This window comes from Hippichthys cyanospilos, chromosome 8 (assembly GCF_059441005.1).
Source record: "Hippichthys cyanospilos isolate Australia breed blue-spotted pipefish chromosome 8, RoL_Hcya_1.0, whole genome shotgun sequence".
NCBI lineage: Eukaryota > Metazoa > Chordata > Actinopteri > Syngnathiformes > Syngnathidae > Hippichthys > Hippichthys cyanospilos.
In genome coordinates, this window is record NC_142376.1 from 5,148,704 (window position 1) to 5,172,569 (window position 23,866).

At 38.4% G+C, this 23,866-nt stretch overlaps 1 protein-coding gene across 2 annotated transcripts in view; it reads right to left on the reverse strand.

The window, feature by feature from the left end:
* The window catches only part of LOC148419908 (protocadherin-15-like), a 226,850-nt gene extending 203,529 nt beyond the window's left edge, over positions 1 to 23,321 (reverse strand). For both annotated transcript variants that reach the window (XM_088421421.1, XM_088421419.1), the window contains exon 1: positions 22,867 to 23,321. The gene's annotated coding sequence lies outside the window, so the exon portion shown is untranslated. The remainder of the gene's footprint in view (positions 1 to 22,866) is intronic.
* Between the last annotated feature and the right edge of the window lie 545 nt (positions 23,322 to 23,866).

Sequence of the window (23,866 nt, forward strand, 5' to 3'; positions counted from 1 at the left end):
CTGAAATTTCACCCAGATGATATCAACATGTCAAATTTCATCATGGCATGACCACATAATCACACAACTAGGAGTGTGCCATCGCTTGGCTTAAATAATGTGGAAGAAAATGAGACAAGAACGACAAAAAATATCACGCAGGGTTCAAATACATTACAAACATACATTGCCAGTCAAAAATTTGGAAACAAATTTGAGACGCGCTTCGCCAACGCCATTCTTATCTGATCACGTGTAGCTTTCGAATGTGTTCTCGTGAAGTTGCAACTTTCAAGGACAGCTGTCGCGTTCCAACTTAATAATACGGTTTTCTAAGCCGCTGGTGCATTCATGAGTGTGAAGCATTAGGGAGGGGTTGTGCGATGCATCCCTTGGGGACCCCAACCGACATGGTCATCAGTGACTCTGACATGCGGGTGTCATCCATCAAGGGGCGAATAAATAACCGTCAATGTTGCACGTTGAAGTCTCCGAGAAGGCTAGTCATGCCTGGAAAACGCCGCGAAATGAAAACAGACACTTTACAGCTTTATCAGAGTAAAATGAAGAATTTGAGCCTGAGTAGACGTCAGCCCTGCGCCGCTCGACTACATTCCTAATTACCTGCCTCGCGGTCTTGCCGCTATCTCCATGAGAGGGTATTAGTTAATCTGTGTAATACTAAGAAAAAGATCTGCATAATCACTCTTCAATAGGGTGTCTCACATTGATATTTCACACTTAATTACTGAGCTTCTTTGAAATATCACTGATACATAGCCTTTTTTGTGGGGAATCCTTTTTTTCCTCCGTTCAATTGGCGCATTTAATTGGAAATGTTTGAAAGAGAAGGTAGGCAGTCACAAGTTGTCACCGGAGAAGGGGAATGACTTTGTTTTGTGTTTTTAGGAAAGATAAAACTAGCACTGTATTCTATAAAAACAAAGAATAAGAAAAAATTCTCATCAAGAGTGATTATGTAGAGTAGTACAGTATCGTGTGTTCTTTTTGTGACTTTAAAGAACGTGGCCTAAGTGATTAAAAACAGGCGCGGTGGAGTTGAATGTGAGTTGGACCAACGGACCAATTGTGCATATCAAAGTCAAAGTCAAGTTTATTGTCAATTTCTTCACATGTGCTTAACATACAAAGGAATCGAAATTGTGTTTCTCGCTTTCCTCTGCGTTTTACATGTACAATAACAAAGTGCAGGTGCGCAAGACGGGACAAACCTAAAAACTAGATACATATCCATAGTAATGTAAAGTGCAGTATGTTTGATCTACTTTGCCTAGTGTTGCTAAACTAACAACTAAAACTAAAAACTAAACTAACTAAACTATGAATGGACTAACAATGTGTCATGGAAATACCATTAAAATAAAACATAAGACAGTTTTTTATTCATTTTGGGAGTGAATGGGGTTGTCAGAAAGCTGTATTGTAATATACTAATAAAGTTTGACAGCTTCTACTGTTGCGCCTTATAATGCGGTGCGCCTTATATATGGAAAAGGTTTTAAAATGTGTCATTAAATTGAGGGTGCGCCTTATAGTGCGGAAAATACGGTATTAAAAACAATGGCTTGGGCAACTATGATAACAGGCTATTTTGCATGTATCCCATCAAGAAAAAAATATATGCAAAAATAAAATTGACCATAACTCAAAAAACTCTAGTTGTATCAGTGGACGTCAGACAGTTCAATTTTGACCAAAGTCATCTAAAGGCTGCAGCTCACTCGTAACCCTAATGAGGGCAAACAGCACCAGGGCGGAATGGAAAATACAAAGAGCTTCTTCTTAAGACCTTTTGATGGTCTTCAAAAATAGAAAATACGAGGAATAATAATTGGCTTCTTCCTTGAGCCTCCTTTCATGTCTATCGCACCCTCGCCACGTGGTCTTGTTTGCGCCCTAAACCCTAAATGGCGTTCTGGTTAATCCTTACGCGTGACAACCGGAAGAAAGCATTTCCATTTTGCGCGTTTTTTTTTTTTTTTCTCTCATTTGGAAGAGGCTCGCCTATTTGCACTGCGAGATAAAGCGCCGGCTGTACACAAAGAAGCAGGTCACATCTAATCTGCGACACGCTCGCGTGCGCCCTGTTGGCGGCGTGTGTAAACTCAAGATTGTTTTGTGTGTGTAATTGCCGTCTGCTTGAGGTAACATTGTAATTCGCAAATGAACAGGCTGCACGAGGAAAGCCTGAATCGTGAAATAGGTTTGTTGGCTACTAAATATAGAGGTTTTAGCAATGCATTTTTATTTGTTTTGATTACATAGAGCATAAATACTTTCTTACTGTACTTAAGTATCTGTGCTTTGGTATTTTTTTTTTTTTTTATATTTTCGGCAACTTTCACTTTTACTCCACCAAGTTTACCCCAACTATTTACATTACTGCAAAATAAATGATGAAATTTTCCTTGATGTAATGTTTAAACCATCAAGCATAAAGCAAATATTGCTAATGTCTGTTAGCATGTATTTCCATTCGTCAAGAAGCCATTATCTGATGCTGTAGCATTAGCATGATATTTTGCGCAGTATTTATCTTGCTAATATTGTGTGCCCATCTTGGGCGAGCTAATTGAAATATGCTAAGTTACTTACAAGTTATTCTATATTTAATTAAGCATCATTATGTTGATGTTGTCCACCTGATAAATTTAGCAGGGTAACCTAGAATCAACTAACAGCAGTAGGTGTGTTTCGTCATTTCAAAAGCTAGCTAAGTAATGAAGCATCAACACTATGGCAAGACGAACATGTGCTAGCTAACTTTGAAATTAGCCACCATGCAAATCTTGTGATTTCAAAAATATTAATTTTATGCTCTATCTGATTGATTTTGTGCTTGTGGACATTTAATTAAGAAGTAAATTCCGCCTTTTTCAACCCTCTCAGGGGGTGGCCATTTGCCACATGCTGTTGAAAATGTTTTGACTTGTGATTCCTTTTAAATACAACATAAAAGTAAGCTAAATGCATTAAAAGGAAAACTGCCTAATCACTTTTCCTAGATAACCTAAAGGGATAGTCCATTTATTTGGTTATTTCCAGCTGTAAAAACGTAATACTTTGTTTATAATTATCTAATGCTGTTCAATGAAAATGACACAAGACTGAGGTAATGATCAGTTTGTGGTCACGTGACCTTCACAAGCTGAGCTGCGATTGGTTGAACTTGAGACTTGAGCATATGTAAAGTCGTTTGTCACCAGCAAATGATAAAATGTGATTTTAAAAGTCATTATTGTACATGGAAAAATAATGCAGTCAAATTCGCTATAGAAAAAAAATTATATTGTTCCAGCTGATAATTGCAAAATAAGTGGACTATCCCATTTAATGAGGAAATAACATTTAATACATAAATACATGTTTTTTTTAGACATACCAAGATTTCCCTGCATCGCCAGTTATTTTTTTGTTAAGATACTTGCAAATGTATTCACGCATCCTTTTCGCATACCTTATATAAGACTGCTAATTACTTTTGGAAGCTAGCATACTAAATGTTAGGAGAACCCTCGCATAAAAGCACCTCCATGGAGATGTTCGCGCCAAACTGGAAAACGGCCACCATTGATCATCGCCGCTAGGCGAGAGATAAGATAAAGCTCAATGGATTGCAATACTCTTTTTTTTCTACTTTGACTTTGGGGGTTTAATAGCCTTACTAGTAATTATCCGTACTAAATGGGAAGATGGCCGCGGCCCCTCTCTTGCGGCGCCGTCTCATTTGCCCGAGCCACGCTCACTTCTCAGGAGTTGGAATGCGGCCGTTTTCTCGCTAGTTAAGTGTCTCAATGGCTTTTACTGACCATTAAAGCCCATCAGCCGCCACACGTGTTAATAATAAGGGATGTCGCCACTTTAATGGATGCCACCCCTGGTCCGAACAGGTCACAATGTAAGGCTGCGCGCTGAATTAATTAATAAAGAGTAGCTGCTTCTGGTGAATGACGCATCAGGCTAATAAGTAACTCACTAATGAATAGTTCATGTATGCGGAGACTGGCAGGTCTCATTAAAGTTTTAGGCAGGAAATACCGTAGTAGCTGAGCTTCAAATGTCACCCGGCTCGGTGCGAATCGTAAAAATGCGTACATAACATTAAAAATAAACATTACGTCATGGGAGAAAAAAAATCTTACAACAAATACAGACAGATAAATTATACTCCCAGATACGGTGAATCTGCTAAAATTTCCAAGTCACTCCAAAAAAAAGAATAAATGTGGGTTTGCAATTGTATTTAAATAAAGAGAATTACGTTGTTAAAAAAAATATGGAAGAGTAAACATTTTTGACTAGCAATTTCACAAGAAAATCATTTTTTTACACATTTTTACAAATATGTTATATGTATTTATGTGTACATTTGAACATATTTATAAGTAAATTAAGTAAAAATTAAGTATAGTATAAAATTAAGTAAGTAAATTCAAACGTTTTCAAATTGGTTCAGACATACCGTATTTTCCACACTATAAGTCGCAACAGATAAGGCGCACCCTGAATTAATGACATTTGAAAACTTTTTCCATATACAAGGCGCACCGGATTATAAGGCGCACACTCAATTAATGACATATTTGAAAACTTTTTCAATCACGATATAGTAATACTCAAAGTAATAACAATAATAACTCAAATAATCACTCTCAACTCTCAACAGCATCATAACTCAATGTCAATATGAGCAACCTTGTTCAACTGTAAACACACAAAAGAAACAAGTAAAGCTTACTTTATCAGTTCATTCCCCATATACGAATCCCAATCTCAATATTTATCCATATATAAGGTGCGTCCGATTATAAGGCACACCATCAGTTGTTTTTTTTGTTTTTTGTTTTTTTAATTAAGGCTTTTAGGTGCGCCTTATAATGCGGAAAATACGGTACTTTATAGTATTGCTGTAATTCGTTGTTTTCGCCATTGGAATCCCTTGATAAAAATTGGTCTTGGAAGAATATTTTCCCCACCCCTGTCATTCTGCCAAAAATATATTATAATCTCATTTAACAGCATCATTTTGTAGAGTTAAAGCCAGCGTCTGGCATGAGGCACAAGTGGACCCCAAACACAAAATAGAGCAGCAGACAGGCAGGAACCTATGAGCCACTTATGACCAATTAAACAAAGAAACAAAAGCGTCAAACTAATTAAAGTGGTGACACGGGCAAGGCTGGCCTGAAGTGCACCAGACGCCGACAAGCAGGCAAGTTGACCGGCTGAGTCACTGCTGGAAAGCCAACAAAGGATTAACGATAAATGACTGAGCGGAAGCGGAGGGCACACTCGGAGTATTTGCATGGATAAGACACAGGTGGGAGATGCAAGGACATAGCGGAGAGGTAAGGCACTGAGTGATGGACACGGAGGAGGCTGGCAGGGCCAGTGAGACGTAGCTATGAATAACAATCAGGAAAAAAAAAAAAGAAGACCAGGCGCAGAGTGATCAGAGGGAATGGAGCCAAGAAAACTCAACTATTGGCATCAAAAATCATCCAACTCAATCGGTGGTGTCAAAGGTAAGACCCGCGGGCCTGTTCTGGTTTAATCAAACCAAACTGGTTTAATCCAGCTCGCGAGATGATTTTGTAAAGTATAAAGATGAGCTGATTTTTTTTTTTTCTATAGATTTTCCCCCATGTTGCCCACAAGCTAAAATGTTTGACACAACTGATCTATTCAGTTACATTATCACAGCATGAATACAATTTGGAATACAAAATGGAAATATAATAGTAAGTATTATACAGTATGATCTACAACAAAACTGATAAGGAAAGAGAATAAGACAGTCACAATTAAGCTACACTAATACAAATATATATACATACACATATATATATATATATATATATATATATATATATATATATATATATATATATATATATATATGTCCCTTCTAAATGCTTGCAAACAGGAGGTCAAGAGGTACACCCTATAGGTCTCAAATGTAGCCCATGTCGAGCTCATTTACTGCCATTCAAATTGGAAATATTGTTAATTTTGGACAAATTTAAAACCCGATGTTTAATCACGCGTTTCCCCCCCATTTTAATCATCCTTACAACAGCATGTTGCAAAGGGGCACAATTGAAATTTTTGTGTTGAAAACCCAAAACCACCGGGTGACACTAGCAGCCAACGTATGACATTTGTATGCTTTTCTATGACTTCGATGATTGGCTTAGCCTGGACTCCCAAAATGCAAAAGTCCGCAAAAGTCATCATACTTTCATTATGACATCATAAATATTACTATTTCAATTTCATAAATACATAAATAGTTACTTTTTCTTTTGTCAGATTTTTACCATTTTTGTACATAAAGGGAGCATAGGTGCCCCCCCCCCCCCCCAATGTTTTATATATTTGTATGCACAGGGCTGATGTACTGAACATTTTGAGGATAAATAAGCAGCTCTAGAAAATGGATGGATGGACATATAAATATTTATATTTTACGATGTTATGAGCCTTTCAAAGTCAGCACAAGTTGGGCGATAATAAGGCCAGGCTAGTGAAAAATTCACGGACACTCAGGAATTAATGTCACCGTAAACTTTCAACCAAAAACAATCAATGCTGTACTTTCCTAAGAAGAAAATGCATTTTCATAGATACTGAATTGTTTATTTGAAATATTATAATTATCGGCCTTAGCTACCCTTCCGGAAAATTTGGCATTTCACGAATCTCGCTAATCACAAGACTGCACACAAGACTTGCGATAATGTGGAGCTTCATCATTATTCCAACATTCCGCTATGCCAAGAGAATGTGGATTTCTCATTTGAAGAATTGATAGTCCAAGCCAAAGCTGGCCCAGATTCACTTCTGGAAAAAGATCAGATGCCTCTCCCTAAAATATCAATATTTGTCTGCTATTTCTCTACAACAATACTGAAAAAGAAAAATATTTCATGAGGATGACATTAAACTTGGCAGCCATTGTACTGAAAAATAGCGACATATCTATATTGGGTGTGTAGAATTACTATACATTGACAAAAGCATTTGGTGTGCATTTTGAAAAGGAGTGGAGGAGCCAGAAAGAAAAATATTGCATTGCGATTTTCATGAAAATGATTACAAAACCTTTGCGGCGTCGCTTTACACTGTCAGATGCAATTTTGACCCAGTGCACATTCAATCTGTTGATAGAGGCTATAGCGAAGAACAAACTAATTTATTGGCAACCTTACAAATGCAAACAAGTCTGGCATAACATTGTTCGGTCAGTGCCAAGATTGTGTTTCTTAGCTTAAGGCTACATCCAATAAACATGACAAGTGGAAATGAGAGCAACAGTTAGTGGCAGTTTTTTTTGTTCCCATGTGTAATATGTGGCGTTATTGGCATCCTGTCCATCGAAGACAAGGGTTTTTTTGTTTGACAAAAAAGCTTTGCAATGGCTCAGTGTATTTGCGTCTTTGTTGCTATCATTAGCAGTCACAACTGGCTGCTTTGCATTTATGCGGTAGCCTAAACTTGAGCTTCTAACGCCTTCTTACAAACTCATTTCACTCTACTTTTCCAGAGTTTTTCAAATTGACCATACGTCGAACTGCCAACTCTCGTATGCTCTTCCATTTTCATGTCTTCCTTCTGTTCCTTAACTTGCCCTCCCACCAACAACAGGAACCTATCAGGTTATGCCAAATACAATGACAGCCAATCACTGTCCACTTCAGAGCATGAGTGACTTTTGTTTCCCAACCATTATTCTTGCAAGCATAAAAACAAATCTAATGTAATACTTTATATCCCAGATTTTCCGCACTATGAGGTGCACCGGAGTATAAGGCGCACCCTCAATTAATGACATATTTTTAAACCTTTTCCATATATAAGGCGCACTGGATTATAAGACGCACCCTCAATTAGACATATTTTTAAAACTTTTTCCATATATAAGGTGCACCGAATTATAAGGAGCACCTTCAATCAATTACATATTTTAAAACTTTTTCCATTTATAAGGTACACCGGATTACAAAGCGCACCCTCAATTAATGACATATTTTAAAACGTTTTCCATATATAAGGCGCACGGGATTATAAGGCACACCCTCAATTAATGACATTTTAAAACCTTTTCCATACTATAAGGCGCACCGGATTATAGGGCGCACCCTCAATTAATGACATTTTTTAAAACCTTTTCCATATATACGGCACACCGGATTATAAGGCGCACTCTCAATTAGACATATTTTAAAACCTTTTCCATATATAAGGCGCACCCTAAATTAATGACATATTTGAAAACTTCAATCACAATATAGTAATACTCAAAGTAATCACAATAACTCAAATAATAACTCTAAACTCTCAATAGCATAATAACTCAATGTCAATATGACCAACATTGTTCAACTGTCAACACACCAAGAAACAGGTAAAGATTACTTTATCGGTTCATTCCCCATTTACGAATCCCAATCTCAATATTGATCCATATATAAGGCGCACCTGATTATAAGGCGCACCATTAGCTTTTTCAAAAAAATTAAGGTTTTTTTATGTGCGCCTTAAATTGCGGAAAATACTGTACACTGACTGTCGCTTTTGTAGGTCTGCTTCTGTACGTCCAAAGTTTGAGCTTTACAGTCCTTCACTTCATCCGTGCTTACAAACTTCTCGTGTAAACTGCCGGCACTCGCAAACTGATAACCGTCACAGGGGAACGGCAGGTGAATTAACCATTTTCTCACTCCGAGCGGCCCGCCGCGGGCGAATAAATGCACTGTGAAATAGGACGGAATGTATCGAGACCCCCGTAGTGAATGTTAGCGGGAAGGAAATTGGGACAGTGCAAGTGAAAGTAAAGGGGGAAATTGCTATTGTTATACATATGAGAGAGACATGCTATTGGTCATGTTCTACCTGCTCAATGTTTGATTTGCTTTGATTTGAAATAAACACTTTAGAAATGGACCAGAACATGCTGAAAAATGTCTATAAATAAGTGTGTGTGCGACTAGTTTTGTGATATGGTGAAGCAGCATGTGGTTGATTATCATCGGGGTCCTAGGGTAATCACTTCATCCACAGCTAACATTTTTTTTTTTTTTTTGGTAGGGAAGGGGGACTGATTATCTTGCTTTAATCAAAATTATAAAAAAATTGCATTATCAATTTGAAAGATGTATCAGTTAATTGCAGTCGAAAAATGAATGGATTAACAATTAATCAATTACTAAAGTACTGTAGTATCCACACTATAAGGCACACCTAAAAGCCTTAATTTTTTTCAAAAGTTGATGGTGCGCCTTATAATCAGGCGCGTCTTATATATGGATCAATATTGAGATTGGGATTGGTAGATGGGGAATGAAGTGATAAGGTAAGCTTTACCTGTTTCTTTTGTGTGTTTACAGTTGAACAAGTTTGCTCATATTGACATTGAGTTATTATGCTATTGAGAGTTATTATTTGAGTTATTATTGTTATTACTTTGAGTATTACTATATCGTGATTGAAAAAGTTTTCAAATATGTCATTGAGGGTGCGCCTTATAATCCGGTGCGCCTTATATATGGAAAAGGTTTTAAAATATGTCATTAATTGAGGGTGCGTTTTATAATCCGCTGCTCCTTATAGTGTGAAAAATACGGTAATCTCAAATTGCACCCCTTTTATCTTAATATATAAAATATATTCCTAATTAAAGAAATGCTAAACTTGTTTCGCCATTTTCCGAAGTCAAAAGATAAGCATTCATGATTAAATGTATTTTCAAAATTAATACTTTTCAAATCACATTTTTGCTTGCTGTCGACTGAAAAAACATTGGCTGTGCAAAAAGTAGCAGTTTATAGTCTCAAATTTATGGTACACATTACGCATTTGCCACCAAGCAAAAAAAGACCTGCGATTACCACTTCTCAAAACTGTCAACTCCTAACTTCAACCTCAAATATTTTTGAGGGCCAAGTTTGATTACAGTATAATAAGACTCTTCCATTTTCCTGCTCGGCCCCTCTAAAGAAATCTCCTGAATTGGCCAACGCTTCAGCATGCTGTTATGTGAAGTGGTCATTTTTTCGGTCGGTTGGGCGGGGGGGGGGGGGGGGTCCTTGCCCTTTACTTCAACATTTCTTTTGGCTAAGTGCCAGTGGGCGTCTCGCAATTGAAAGATTGCTACTTTGACTGTTATTCCGTAACATTGGACCTTCTGCGGTTGCCATGCCTACCAAAGGAATATGAAAGAGTTTTTTTTTTTTTTTTTCGCTACGCCGCAATCTTAACGTAAGCAAACCAATGAAATAGAAAATTTGATGAATGTCTATTACAAAATAGAAATAAAAACACATTTATGTCCAATAAAATCAGTGCAGTAAATAAGATGTTTCCCATCCAGGAAAAAGCATTTTTTTGTTGTTTTTTTTTAAAATATTTCCTGTGCAAAACGAATATTCCCAGCAAAACAAGTGGTCAGAAAAAAACGGGGCTTTCTCCATTTAATTGCGCTTCTCAAATGAACTTCAAAGCGACAAGTAATTCCCTCACTTCATTGCCCCCTCCTCCAAGCGAAAACCTTGTCCTCTTTATTAAAAGTCCCATCCCCTCCTCAACCCGCTTTGAGCCTGTCATGTTCAAACACACTTCCCGGGCTCCTTTGCTCGGTGGGATTAATGAAATATTTGATATAAAGTGTCAAAATAAGGCTAACGCATCTCAGACGTATACTTGACTATCACAAAGAGAGAAAAAACTGTATTTCGTGATTTACAGCTTGGGGGTCGGGGGTGGGGCTTTGAATCTGGGGTTTTCAATATTCGGTCGGTGATTTTTCGGCCAAGTACTGTAACAGCCGGTAAATATATAACCAAATGGAATTAGAATGTTTAACCATTTTTATTCAGAACTTCCTGAGATAGATCATTTTACATCACTTGTTTTATTTCCGCTTCATCTGCCAAAAAATTATGTTACTAATTAGACAATCTGGATGCAATCTACAAACTATGTATTTGCAAAGTGGTCACTATGACGCAAAAATAAGTTGTTTCATGTTCCAATTGATTTGCTCTTAATTTGAAATCTGCTGTTCCTGTCACGGCATTAAGAAGCATTAAATTAAGATGGCTGATACCCACAGAAACTTTGTGAAAATGTAATGTACTTCCTGAAGTGTCTTCACGTACCTCCTGGAAACAAGCGCCACAATTTGAGAACCGATGTTATCGAAAATATTCTCCATATTGTAGTAGGTGGTGACATACCCGTGCCTTTAAGAAGCGGGCCCTGATAGAGTGTCACTATAACACAACTGAACAATAAGTTGATTTGTGTTCCAATTAATTTGCTCTTAAATTGAAAATATAAGGGTTCCTTTCACACCATCAAAAAGTATCAAACTAGATTTGCTAATAACAGCAGAAACTCTTAAAAATGAATGGTTTTCTAAATAGCAAATTAGAGGTAGTGTGCAACTCATTTCAGGAAATAAACACTTTGCAACTGAATATGTAATCGTATCGATAAGCGTTTTATTTTTCGATAAATTTCACTTTAGAACATCGTATTTGTAATGTATAATTATACAGAATGTGAAGCACTATACAGTTTGCTTCTTTAAGTGGGTGCAACTCGACCACCAGGGGCAGTATAACACAGTCATGCAGACACAAAGACAAACGAGTTTCACAGGTACTTTAAGCGGAACTGTAAACTTCGGTCATTTTTCACATAAGATACATATAACTGTTGTTATTTATGTGACTTCCGATGGTATTCAAAAACCCACCTATGGTGTGGAAGTATTAAGCTAACAGAAAGTAGTTTTGTTGGGAATACACAAAATGTAATTCTCCTTTTATATGTTTAGTGTTACTGTAAATCTTCAAAACAAAGAGCGTTTTGCCGGGTTCAGCCTCATCCTATCCTGTGTTTCTTGATTGACATCCCCGGTTTTTTTTTTTTTTTTTTAACACAATGCAGTGTTTATCTTTCAAAACTTGGGTGGAAAAAAAGGTTCCTGGCGTTCTAGCAGTGAAGCAATTTCAAAGCAGACAAAGTGACAGCTGAAGTTGAAGAAGTAGAAAAAAAGGTGCAAAAATAAAGTACAACTTGTGCAATCTCTCCATAAGTTTTCCCAGCGCCGATTGCGGGTCAAACGGCGCCCTTGCATCACACGTCCGCGGGGGGAACTGCTTGTTTGGTAAACCTCATCTCAGGAAAGCACACACACATACACAAGCTGATAAATCGCGACTGGGGGGAATCTCCAGAGTAGATGAGTTGAAAAGAAACCTGACGTTTGTTGATCTTCAAAAGGTTCTTGTGGACTAACAGTCAGACACCCCTGAGGTCAAACAATTTCCCATTTAACCCAATAAAGCCGAAGGTATCATACACTATATGATACTTGATTTTTTTTTTTTTTTTGCAGCCACTGCACCATGTTTTCTCCTTCAACTTTAGCTTCAGCTTTTTTTGCAACACAAAAAACAATATGTACTGCACTGATACAGTATGTATTAGAATATACAGTGGACCCCCGTGTTACAGCGTCCCTGGCTTACATTTTTTTCATGTTGCGATGTGGAATACTGTTTTTTCGTCCCCCCTTTATGGTATTTTCCCGGTTTTGCGTCAAAAACAACCGTCATGACCCTAGGGGCTTGGTTGTATTTATGTTGTTTTTAGTAATTGCACTTATTTTCTGTCAATGCCTCCATGCAACGTGTCACTACAATGCTTGTCGCCCGCCCCACTATTTGAGAAACACAGAGTTAGTTGAAGAAAATGGCCCAAAATTGTCAAAATACCACATAGGAGGTCAAATCTCCTCCTGAGCAAACATTTGTTGTTGCACTGTATAATTTGATTTATTTAAACTACCCTACTAAGTCCTAGTGTGCTTTGTAGAGGACAGCCTGGCCTTTCCTTCATATTTGGGTGGGATGCAAATAACTTTTTGTGACACAAATGAATAGACTGGGTCTCAGGAGGATATGTGTCCTTGAATTTAAAATAATCATAAAAAAAATGTGATGTGTCAGCTCTATTCTGATCCCCAGATTGAATCTCTAAAGCCCCTTTTTTGACTCCTCACGAGCTCCTTTGGAACAGCACACTTCACATTCACAAAACCGAATTCCTAATATCACTCCAAACTCCAAAGTACATTGAGTAATATTCCCCGCAGAAGAACCAAGAATGTTTCACTCGTACAATATTGTCCCACTTTCCCTTTTCCGTTGTTTGAGATTTCTCTCGGCCACTAAATAACTCATGTGATTAATAAGTTGCCTTTTGTTCTACACCAAATATGATGAATATGTCAGCCTGCCAGAACAGATGTTACAATGGCAGACTTTTAAATATTCAAACATGGCCTAATATCCGAAATGGAAAGCCGAGGCAGATCCACTAAACACTGTGACAAAATGAAATCACTACCCATTAAAAGATTTTTTTTTGGCACATTAAATTGCAGTATATTGTATTTTACTATAAGTGAAATTCAAAAATAATAAAATCCCATGCCTAGTCTATTTTTTGAGATACCCAATTAAACTAATGAATTATTTGATTACATTACCACAGCACTCGAAAAGATCATTTCAAATGATTCAAAAACGATTTCAAAATCCACTCTTAACAATATTAAAAACCATGGCTTGAAGATATTTAAAACAATTACTGTTAAATCGTGAGAAAATATTATATATATATATATATATATATATATATATATATATATATATATATATATATATATATATATATATATATATATTTCATTTGCAAAAATAATAATACATTAGGATTTTAAGTTAAAGAAAATATTCCATGAAGACTTATCTACATTACATCTATACAACTTTCAGCAAAAATACCACGCTACAAATGAAAACTTCCTTCAATTAATCTTTAAAAATATATACCATATACATTTTAATTATGAATTACTTATGTTATTAAAATATGTTTCTACATTGCATATTTAATAGGCAATGTATATTTTGAAAAATAAAACTTGCGTTAAATGCAAATAATGCAAAATCTCTATCACTGTTTTTATTGCCTACTTTATTATTTGCTCTATCTTGTGGAATGTAAGTTTGCTTGGGGAAGTCAACAGAATAAGAATTTCATTGTGTTGTGTTACTATGCATATGACAATAAAACTCTTGAATCTTGAAAATGTCATTTAAATGTTTAAAACGCATCCATTAATAACTAACTTGAAAATATTTGAAAAAATAGATCACATTTCTATAATACAAGGAGAAATCTCTTTGGTTATTTGGTATGAAGTCATGACAAACAAGGTCAAGGAAAATCAATCCATTCAGTCAACTCATCCGATTAAACCAAATGAGCAAACGTTTCCTAATCTGTATGTAAATATGTTTTCCTACGGTCCCATCATCATTGTATGTTAATTCACATGATTATGCTGGGCAGCATTTGCTTTCATAAAATTCATAAGCAAATATTTACTGTATGCCACACAGCTTGCCATACATGAATGCAACCCCCCAAGTCCCTTCATAACTTTGACCCTGTTTGTGGGTTAAACAATCAAAATGATTCCTCCACCTGTGAGAGGGGACTTAAATGTGCTCCTGCTCATTAGATGGACATTACCCAGAGGCCAAGCTTGCAGCTGCAGTCTTCAGAAGAATTTATATGCATTTATTGATTCAATTTAGCTAAACATCAGCTCGGGTCCACTTTGCATTGAGGTCATGGCCGTATCTGTCCAATATTCAAATCTACCATGGGAGCTTTTGGACATCTGGGGACAATGGAAATAATAATACTGTACTATGCATTGGAATCTCCAAAGACAGACAAATTAAGGAAATAATCTGCCAAAGGGCCTCCCTCCCACTTTAATGACATGCAAACTCATTTCAAATATTCACATTAAATGGGCCAGCATTTTTACCATCGCAAATAATCACGGTGTTCCCATAATTTAACACTTAAAACTAAAAAACTTTACACCTTTACATAGTGTCCACACTGTCACTTTAATACGTAAAGTACCGTATTTTCCGCACTATAAGGCGCACCTAAAAGCCTTGATTTTTTTTTTTTTAAAGCTCATGGTGCGCCTTATAATCAGGTGCGCCTTATATATGGATCAATATTGAGATTGGGATTCGTAGATGGGGAATGAACGGATAAGGTAAGTTTTACCAGTTTTTTGTGTGTTTACAGTTGAACAAGGTTGCTCATATTGACATTGAGTTATGCTATTGAGTGTTTAGAGTTATTATTTGAGTTATTGTTGTTACTTTGAGTATTACTATATTGTGATTGAAAAAGTTTTCAAATATGTCATTAATTGAGCGTGTGCCTTATAATCCGGTGCGCCTTATATATGGAAAAAGTTTTAAGATGTGTCATTGAGGATGCGCCTTATAGTGCGGAAAATACAGTACTTAAATTTAAATGCAAGTGAAATGCACTTTAAAAAATGCACTTTACGGACTAAAAGGAACTAAAAATTGAAAATGGAATTTAAGCTGGCTGAATGCTAAATGACATGTTTATTTTAATACAATATTTTGTTCAGCAATTCTTTCGTAGACCATAGAAATAAAACTGAACGCATATGATACATCTCTATCATTCATATATGCTGAAGTGACGTTTTGAATTTGAATTTTGTGCAACTTACTTTCAACTACAGCAGTTCCATTGCATTTTATCAAACGGAGCGACACCAAAAGCTGTTCCTCTATGCATATTTCTCAAAGCAACGGTGTTCCAGAATGTAAAGAGTCCTCAAATGTTTGAGAAATGAAATCTGTGTGCATGCCATATTGTAGTATGGAATGAAAAAAAAAAGCAAGGCAGAGAGGACAAGGAGAAGGAATGGAACAAATCAGCATTGCATCCACAAAGCGTCGCCTTTTAATATTCACCGCCAGTCGGCTCCTGATTCATTTGGAGACTGTCGGCATTGGCGCACGGAGATAACTTACACTATATGCAATCATCTCCCTTCATGCTTCGGCGGAGAGCAGGCCACGGATTCCTTACACGCAGACCAGCTTTGCTATGGCGAAGGCGGCTTGGAGTTTGAATTAGCGACCCGAGCTGAAGAGAAACTCCGGCTTGCAATCTTATTGACTGTTTTGACATTTACGGTCGGTGAGGAAAATGAGGAACGGGATCAATTAGCACAGTTTGCGGTTTCCCAATTGCCTTCAATTCATCATCATTATGTGGGAGGGAATTTTATGGGCTCGCAAGAGTACATTGTTGGAACACAGAAGTTTTTTCGGGGGGTTTTTGTAAATATTTTTTATAGTAATTAATCTGATTCGGTGGTCATATTATATGCAAATGACCCTCCCTCACCAAGCTCACTTCTGTTGAGCGGTGTGGCAACACCAGATTAGCTTTTGTTGTGAAGACAAAAAACATTAGAAAAAGAAAACAATTGCCGATTCATTTTTCAACCAAACCCGGTAAGTTGAACCAATCAACGTTAGCTAACTCAACGCTAAAATAAAATGCAAAACAGCATGTATAAACAACATTTGTGTATCTAAACACAGGGTTGTTCATCCAAACCAGATACAATGGACAAGAAAGTGGATATTGCACTAGACTGTTGATACAAAGTACAGTGGACCCTCGGGTTACAGCGTCCCTGGCTTACGTTTTTTTTTCATGCTGCGATGTGGAGTACTGAGTTTTTCCCGTACTCTAAGGTATTGTCCCCGCTTTGCGACAAAAACAACTGTTATGTCCCTAGGGGGTTGGCTGTATTTAAGTTTTGTCTCCATTTGCAGGGGTTTTTAGGTAATTGCACTTATTTTCTGTTGCCGTCAATGCCTCCATGCAACGCATCACTACAATGCTGGTCTGCTATTGGTCAGAGTCTCCTCACGGAGATGCTGGTGTTGCTATTGGTCGGGCTCACTCGTTTCAAAATGGCGGAATGGTAAAGCTTTGTTCTATTGTGAGTCGTTACAGTTTACTGCTTAATTCAAAGTTGAATGGGTTAGCCATGGGTCCCAAGATTGCCAGTGATATTAAAGAGAAGAAGATGATTTATACGGAAACGAAGCTGGAGATAATCAAGAAATACGAAGCTAGCCTAGCCTAGGCTTCCCTTACTAGGGAATATGGGCATAACAAGCGCCACTCAAAGGTAAATAAATCCTATGTTTTTCATTTATGATGTTTTCTGATTGAATACATGTATAATATATACACGAGGCACTTACTATACGATTGTGGTACCGATTTTCAATGTGTGTACAATTTTGATGTTTTTACCTGGGGTTCTAAACACATTACCTAATTAACATAGGTGTGGATTGCCCGCCATACGGTGAATTAGCCTTATGAGCCCAACCGAGGAATGGATTAATCTCGTAACACGGGGGCCCACTGTAATTTAAACTAACAAAAGTTAGCTAACTCAATGCTAACATGAAATGCAAAAGGGCATAGCTGAGCTAATACGATAAATCTTTATCATAGGCCGATACTATGCAGATTTTTGACAGCAAAAATACAGATCATGAATTAATTAGATAGGTAACTTCAAAATGAAAACGAAAATAGCAGATAGGGCAATCTGGAGACATTTACCACCCGTTTGCGAGGCGTTACAACAACACGCTGATATTCTATTTGTCACACAATTACTTTGACTTTCAGGCCGCTTGAAGTGAACCGAACGGCGCATCAGTTACTCAGGGCGGAACGGGCGCAAGGCTCAATCCACTTGAAGTGCGGCGCCACGAAGCGAAGTGCCTTATCTCCCAAATGATTTTTGTCTGAGTGCAAACAAGCGCCGTCGTGAAGAAGGAACACAGGGCTGACAACAAGCACTTGAAAGTTGATACGACCTGCCTCTGTCAATGTTTGTCAATTTAAGAAGACACGGGGACGATCATCAGCGGCGGCGGGGAAACAAACGGCGCACCTGCACTCGCCTTTAAGTGGGCTGCGAGTGCAGTGAAGGATGAGCCCAGATACTCTCTCGCGGTATCCGATATATGGATTCTTTCCTCGTCTCTCATTCCGGAGTGCGGGAAGTCAAAAATAATGAAATGCAAATGAGCGACGACTTCTAAGCGAAGTTTTGGAAGGCAAGCCTCGTCGGAATCGTCCTCCTGCAACCACTTGTAAACTTTTGCACTCGAGTGCGAGCGACTCTTCAAAACTTATTTGCACGACTTCCTCCGATGGATTTCCTTTGTGGCTCCCCAGCGGTTACTCCTTTGTGCTTATTTCTATTCCCTTTTTCGATAAAAGAGAGGAAAGAAAGAAAAACAAAGCCTTGATCACATCTACCTGAAACGTAGCTCCACATTTTTTTTGGGCCCCCCCCAACCCCCCCGCCCCTTTGCCGAATCAGTCACCCACGCCGGCCCTGGACGCAATACTGCAGAGCATTGCAATTTCATGCACTCGGGACAGATAAATCTTTCTACTCGGCCGACCATAAATCTTCAAGAGAACGCTGAACGGCCACACAGTGTGCCGCGACTGCACCTGATGCCATTGAGAAAAAAAAAAAAAAAAAAAAGGAACCTTTTGAAATCGGGAATGCGCCCGAGCCGCTCGGAGAGCTCATTTAATTCTCGGCCCAGCCGCAAATCAGTGAAAATGAAGGAGCCACATGGGGCGCCCGTAACGACTCAAGGTGGTGCTTAGAGCATGAAAAAAAAAAAAAAAAACCGCAGAACAGCTTGGATCAGGATGCCGGAAGGTCACACCGGAGAGATGTTACCAGCCTGCTGAACTTGATTGTGAAAAAACACGAATAATCTGTTGTGGTGTACAAATAGTAACTAAATCACATCAACTTCTTGGATCAAACTATTACTGGCCAGTATTGATATTTTATAAAACAAACACGGATCTTTAACAGTATTGACTAGCATAATAGCTTAAATAATACTATCTGGTTGCAATTGTTAATGCAAAGCTGGGGGGCGCATTTTTGTAGCTATGTCTGATAGCACCCACTGCTGGTAAAAGGTTCATTCACGCTCTCACAGAAAATTTCTTCCAAAGTATGTCAGTTGGTAACGGTAATAATAAACGTAACATCAACCAGTCCTGTGGAGTAAAAGTAGTGTGGGTTCCGTTACTATGACGACCTGTCTAAAACATAAGTTGTATGTTTTCGCAAAGGCTAATATTGCTAAAGCTAATGTGTATAGTGAACAGAGATTGAGTTGAAGCTAAAGCTCACCCCGGCACCAAAGCACTATTTTTATAATTAGAAATGCCTCTGGCCTTTGTGAATCCGCAAATAAGCATTTGAATATTCACTGTCATATAACATTGTAGTGACTTAAAACAGTGTATTGTGCCATCCATGTTTGATTCCTTAAAACTTTGGAACTCCAGTTGCAGTGGTATTTCTAGGCATGTTTTTTTTCAGTAACTCCAAAAGATAGTGTAAAATAATCCGTTCTATTTCAGGATCGCCTGTCGTAAAATTGTGTCACTAACAACAATGTGCATCTGCATATAAATGAACTAAATAAACGCATGAAACATATTGCAAAGAAGCCAACTTCCAATCAGCTAATATATGTTTGCAATTTGTTTGCTCTTAATTTGAAAAGAAAAATGTACTGCTCCTGTCAGGACATTAAATTACACACATACCCATGCATGTATGTAAGTGTATGTAAGTGTATGTAAGTGTATATATATATATATATATATATATATATATATATATATATATATATATATATATATATATATATATATATATATATATTTTAGTCAGATTTATCAATTAACAGATCAATCCATTTTTTAAAAAAATAATCATTAGTAGCAGCCCTACACTGCAGCTCGGCTTAGCTTTTCGTTTTGCACATGGTGATTCGGTCCTGTCTGTCTGTTGCTAGGGAAATGGCAGATCCTCAAGCTAGCCGCATCACGACAGCGTAATCCGTCAAAATTCTGAACAGCTCCCATTTGCAGGAACAGGCAATTACAAAAGATTCACTTTGCTGTTCAATTTCCCACTTCGCTCTAGAGACCCAACATTTGTATACAAGACCCATTTCCAATAGCATGTTAACATTCAATAAATTAGCCACCCGGTTCCTTTCAGGCGAACGTTGATCAGGCTTGATCCCACTGCGAGAACCGTGACAACGGGTTGCCTATGGAGCAGGACGTGAGCGGCATATCAACGCCGCCTTCACAACTGGCCTGAACCGAGCTGCTGTTCGTCTCTTATTTCCCCAAACGTGAGCCCGTAGAAAGGGGCGGCCCGGCCCCTGACTGATGGACACATCCTGCAGCAAAGAAAGCTTTTTAAGAATTCCCTGCACACGTGTAGCGTGCGTTCACCCCAACGAAAAAAAAAAGAAACCTGTTGATGCGGCTCAGCGGGGTTCTCATCAGCTAAATCCACATCAGAGAAGAGGGGGTATGTGAAACACATCCTTCAAGAACAGGATAACAGGATCATGGGGGCTTTACTCATTGGAAGGCGAGGCGATGTTACGCGCAGATACGCTAACCGTATTTGGAATTTCATCCTATTAGATAAGCTCCTGTCACTTTACGGAACGCGGTAATACCGAGGAAAGGCAGGTATTTGGGAATACAATTGGCCGAAAGTAGAAGAGCAAAAATTGGGTCTGACTGCTAGTTCACTCTGACAAATTTTTCAAGTGGAACAAATCAGCGACAAAATAGATAGTAGGGTATGATTAAGAAGTACAGACGCTCCACTACATAAAAAGGAGTTACGTTTCGGGCTCCTCTTTATGATATGAATTTCTTCCTAACTGTGAATAAAAAAGTAAGCCAAAAAAAAAAGAACGCCAATCCGGGGGGAACACTTATTTACGTTGAGGGCTGCTCTGGCAGGAAAAGATGATCAAGTTTACCGTTGTCACTATACCATGCTTCCGGGAAGAACTTTCACCATTTGTGTCATGCACTTCTTGCGAGTTTATTTTTGAAACACTGACTAGCCTCTCACAACATTTTTTTGCCTAAGTATAACAGAGGCAGGCGTCGCACTCTCCCCATGTACTGTACTGTATTTCATTGCACTTGGGCCCATCCCTCTTAGTTACTGCCAAGTAATTGTGTCTGCCCTGCCTGGGTCATTTTACTCTTTTGTTTTGCGATATCAATGCAAAAGAGCTGAGCTTTATTGGGCACTGCTGCACTGCACTATCAGCGAGGGAAAAACGCACTGGGCGCAAGGTTTGTTTATCACAGAAAATACAAAAATCTGACAAACAGGCAACTCTGTTTGTAGCCCTAAATGTTTGTAAAGCAATGTTCGTAAGTAGAGGTGCATCTGTATTGTAGTTTTATGACTGAAATTACCCCAGTCAAATTTTTAAACCGCTTTGTCATTTCCTTATTGATGCGGTCTAGCGAGACCTTATGTGCCCAAATATGGGCAAGATCGTATTTTATGACAAATCGATGTTATTGGCCTGCATACCCACACTCCACCCCACCGCCACCACTGTCACAAATTGTATGCATTATTAACGAATTTAACCTTTGTGCGGTATTTTCTCGAATCCTTTGATCTCTACATCGAAGACATTTCACATCAAAGGGAAAGCATTGAAAAGACTAGGGAGCTGAAATTTCACCCAGATGGTGACAACATGTCAAATTTCAACATGTCATGACCACTTTGTGATCACACAGTGTGCCGACCCTTGGCCACAATACCGCGAGAATGATGTGGAAGAAAATGACCCGAAAAATTTCAAAATATTGCACAAGAGTTAATATCATCCCTGAGGTCTCCTTTTTTCAGTTGAGGACAAGAGGTTAAGAAACACCAATGACAAAATTAGTTCAAGTGTATACATTTTAGGTGTGATGTTGATGCTTTAAGTTGCTTTGTCGCCATCTTGTGGCAACCTAACACTTACAAAGTCAATTTCAACGAGGGTTTCAACAAAAAACAAGTTTATGATTCGTGTTACTGGACCAGTGAACTCCAAGCAAAGTTGATGCTCGTTAAATACTACTACGGTGAACTTTGAGTGCACTCGGGATGTTCAGACAGACCTAAAAGCATTTGCACTCTAACTTTAACGCCACAACTATTTTTGTTTTTGTTTTGGTTTTTTTCTAAGAAAGCACCACTTTCTTTGGCAGATGACCTCATGAATTTTTCAATATGCTGTCTGTGTGTGGGGTAGACGAGTGACTGTCAACTGCGGTATATGTAGCACTGGTAGCAAACAAGGTCCCTCTAGTGGTATGCCACGAATCACTGACAACATTTTGAAATTGCTATGTTTTGTTTTTAAGCAATTTTTCCTACAGTCAGGCACGTTGTTACTACTCAAACAGCACAATGTAACAGTAGACTAAATCTGTTTTCAATTATGTGCAGTACATATTAAGTACAATTCAGCTGTATTTAACTGTTGTGTCACAAGCTATGCAACTTTTAATTAAAAAAAATAAAAGGGTGAACTTATTCCAAGTATAAAGTATGTCATGGCTGGTGCCTTTTGCTTGTTACATCCCATTTCTATGCCTTGATGAGAGCAGGTTAACATTTGTGTCTTCTCCCTCTTTTTTTATGAACACTTGAACGCACCTTCGCAAGTATCGATCACCCTTAAATTCCGAGCTTGCCCTGCAAATTGCTTTCAGCCTCCGGTGCTCCGGGAAGTGATGCCTCCCCGGGACACTTGATGGAACATGTGGCGTGGGTAATAGCCGTGTAACTATCCGAGGGTAGGCAGAATGCTTTCTTTTTTTTTTTTTTTTAACTGTTTTAACAAGTGTTTTGACCTTTCTAATAAAGCATGAACAAAAACACGTTCTATGTCAGGCAAAAATAATGCAATGCATGAGATATTTATCATTTGTCTTCTCAGAAAAATGCAGTCTTACCTCAAAGGCGCGTCCGCTGTGTTACAAGTGCGCCAAAGGTCATTGCGCAAATGTTCAGAGAACAAGAACAGGCAAAGATGACAAGGCAGGAGTGCACATGACCTAATCCTCTTCGGTATATGTCCTTCACATGTGCTCAAGCCTATAATCTTCCAAAAGGGGGAGAGCTGTTTTTTTCTCCCAATCCCGGCCGTCTATAATCTTCTCTCGCCCCTCGGCAGCCCTGCCTGATGACGGCGAGCGCTTTCCACTTTGTTCCGTGCGCACCGGTTGAAGTTGAAGTGATGCGTTCAAGGGTCCAGGCGACTCTGGAGTCGAGAGAGTTGCTCCTTCCAACGAGGGAGTTTTCCTGGTAGCATCCCTGCCCTGACAGGTGGCTCACATGGTCACAGGCACACGCACACACGCTTATCCATTCACACGGCTGGAGACACAGTGGAATTCGAAAGGGAGACACACACACACGCGCACACACACACACACACACATACACACACAACCTGAGAGTCGCCTGGCTCCGCTTTTCTCCCCCCTCTCTCTCTCTCTCTCTCTCTCGCTCTCTCCCGAAGCTTCCTTTTCCTTGCTCTCTGGCGCCACCCAACGTTTGATCTTGCATATGTATCTCTCCAGTGTACAAATGCAGAAATGGTGTTAGGTAAATCACTTCACAAAATTACCCATATGGGAGAAAATAGTCTGCATTTTACACATTTGTGCAACCCATTTGTCTTTAAAAAAAAAAAAACATGAAATATATTCATAAAAGAAACTTAAAATCATAAAATAACGAGAATGTAAACAATGAAGCAGGAGGTGCCTCATTCTTTTCTTAAATTGTGGGGGATTCAGCAGGTATCGGCAAATCGACTTAAATGCTTTTTTTCTAATACCGTGGCTGGAATAATGCGTTTATTTTCAAATCAAGAGCAAATTAATTGGAGCATGAAGCAACATACTGCTTAATTGTGTTCATCATTGACGCAATTCTCTGGCAGCAGCT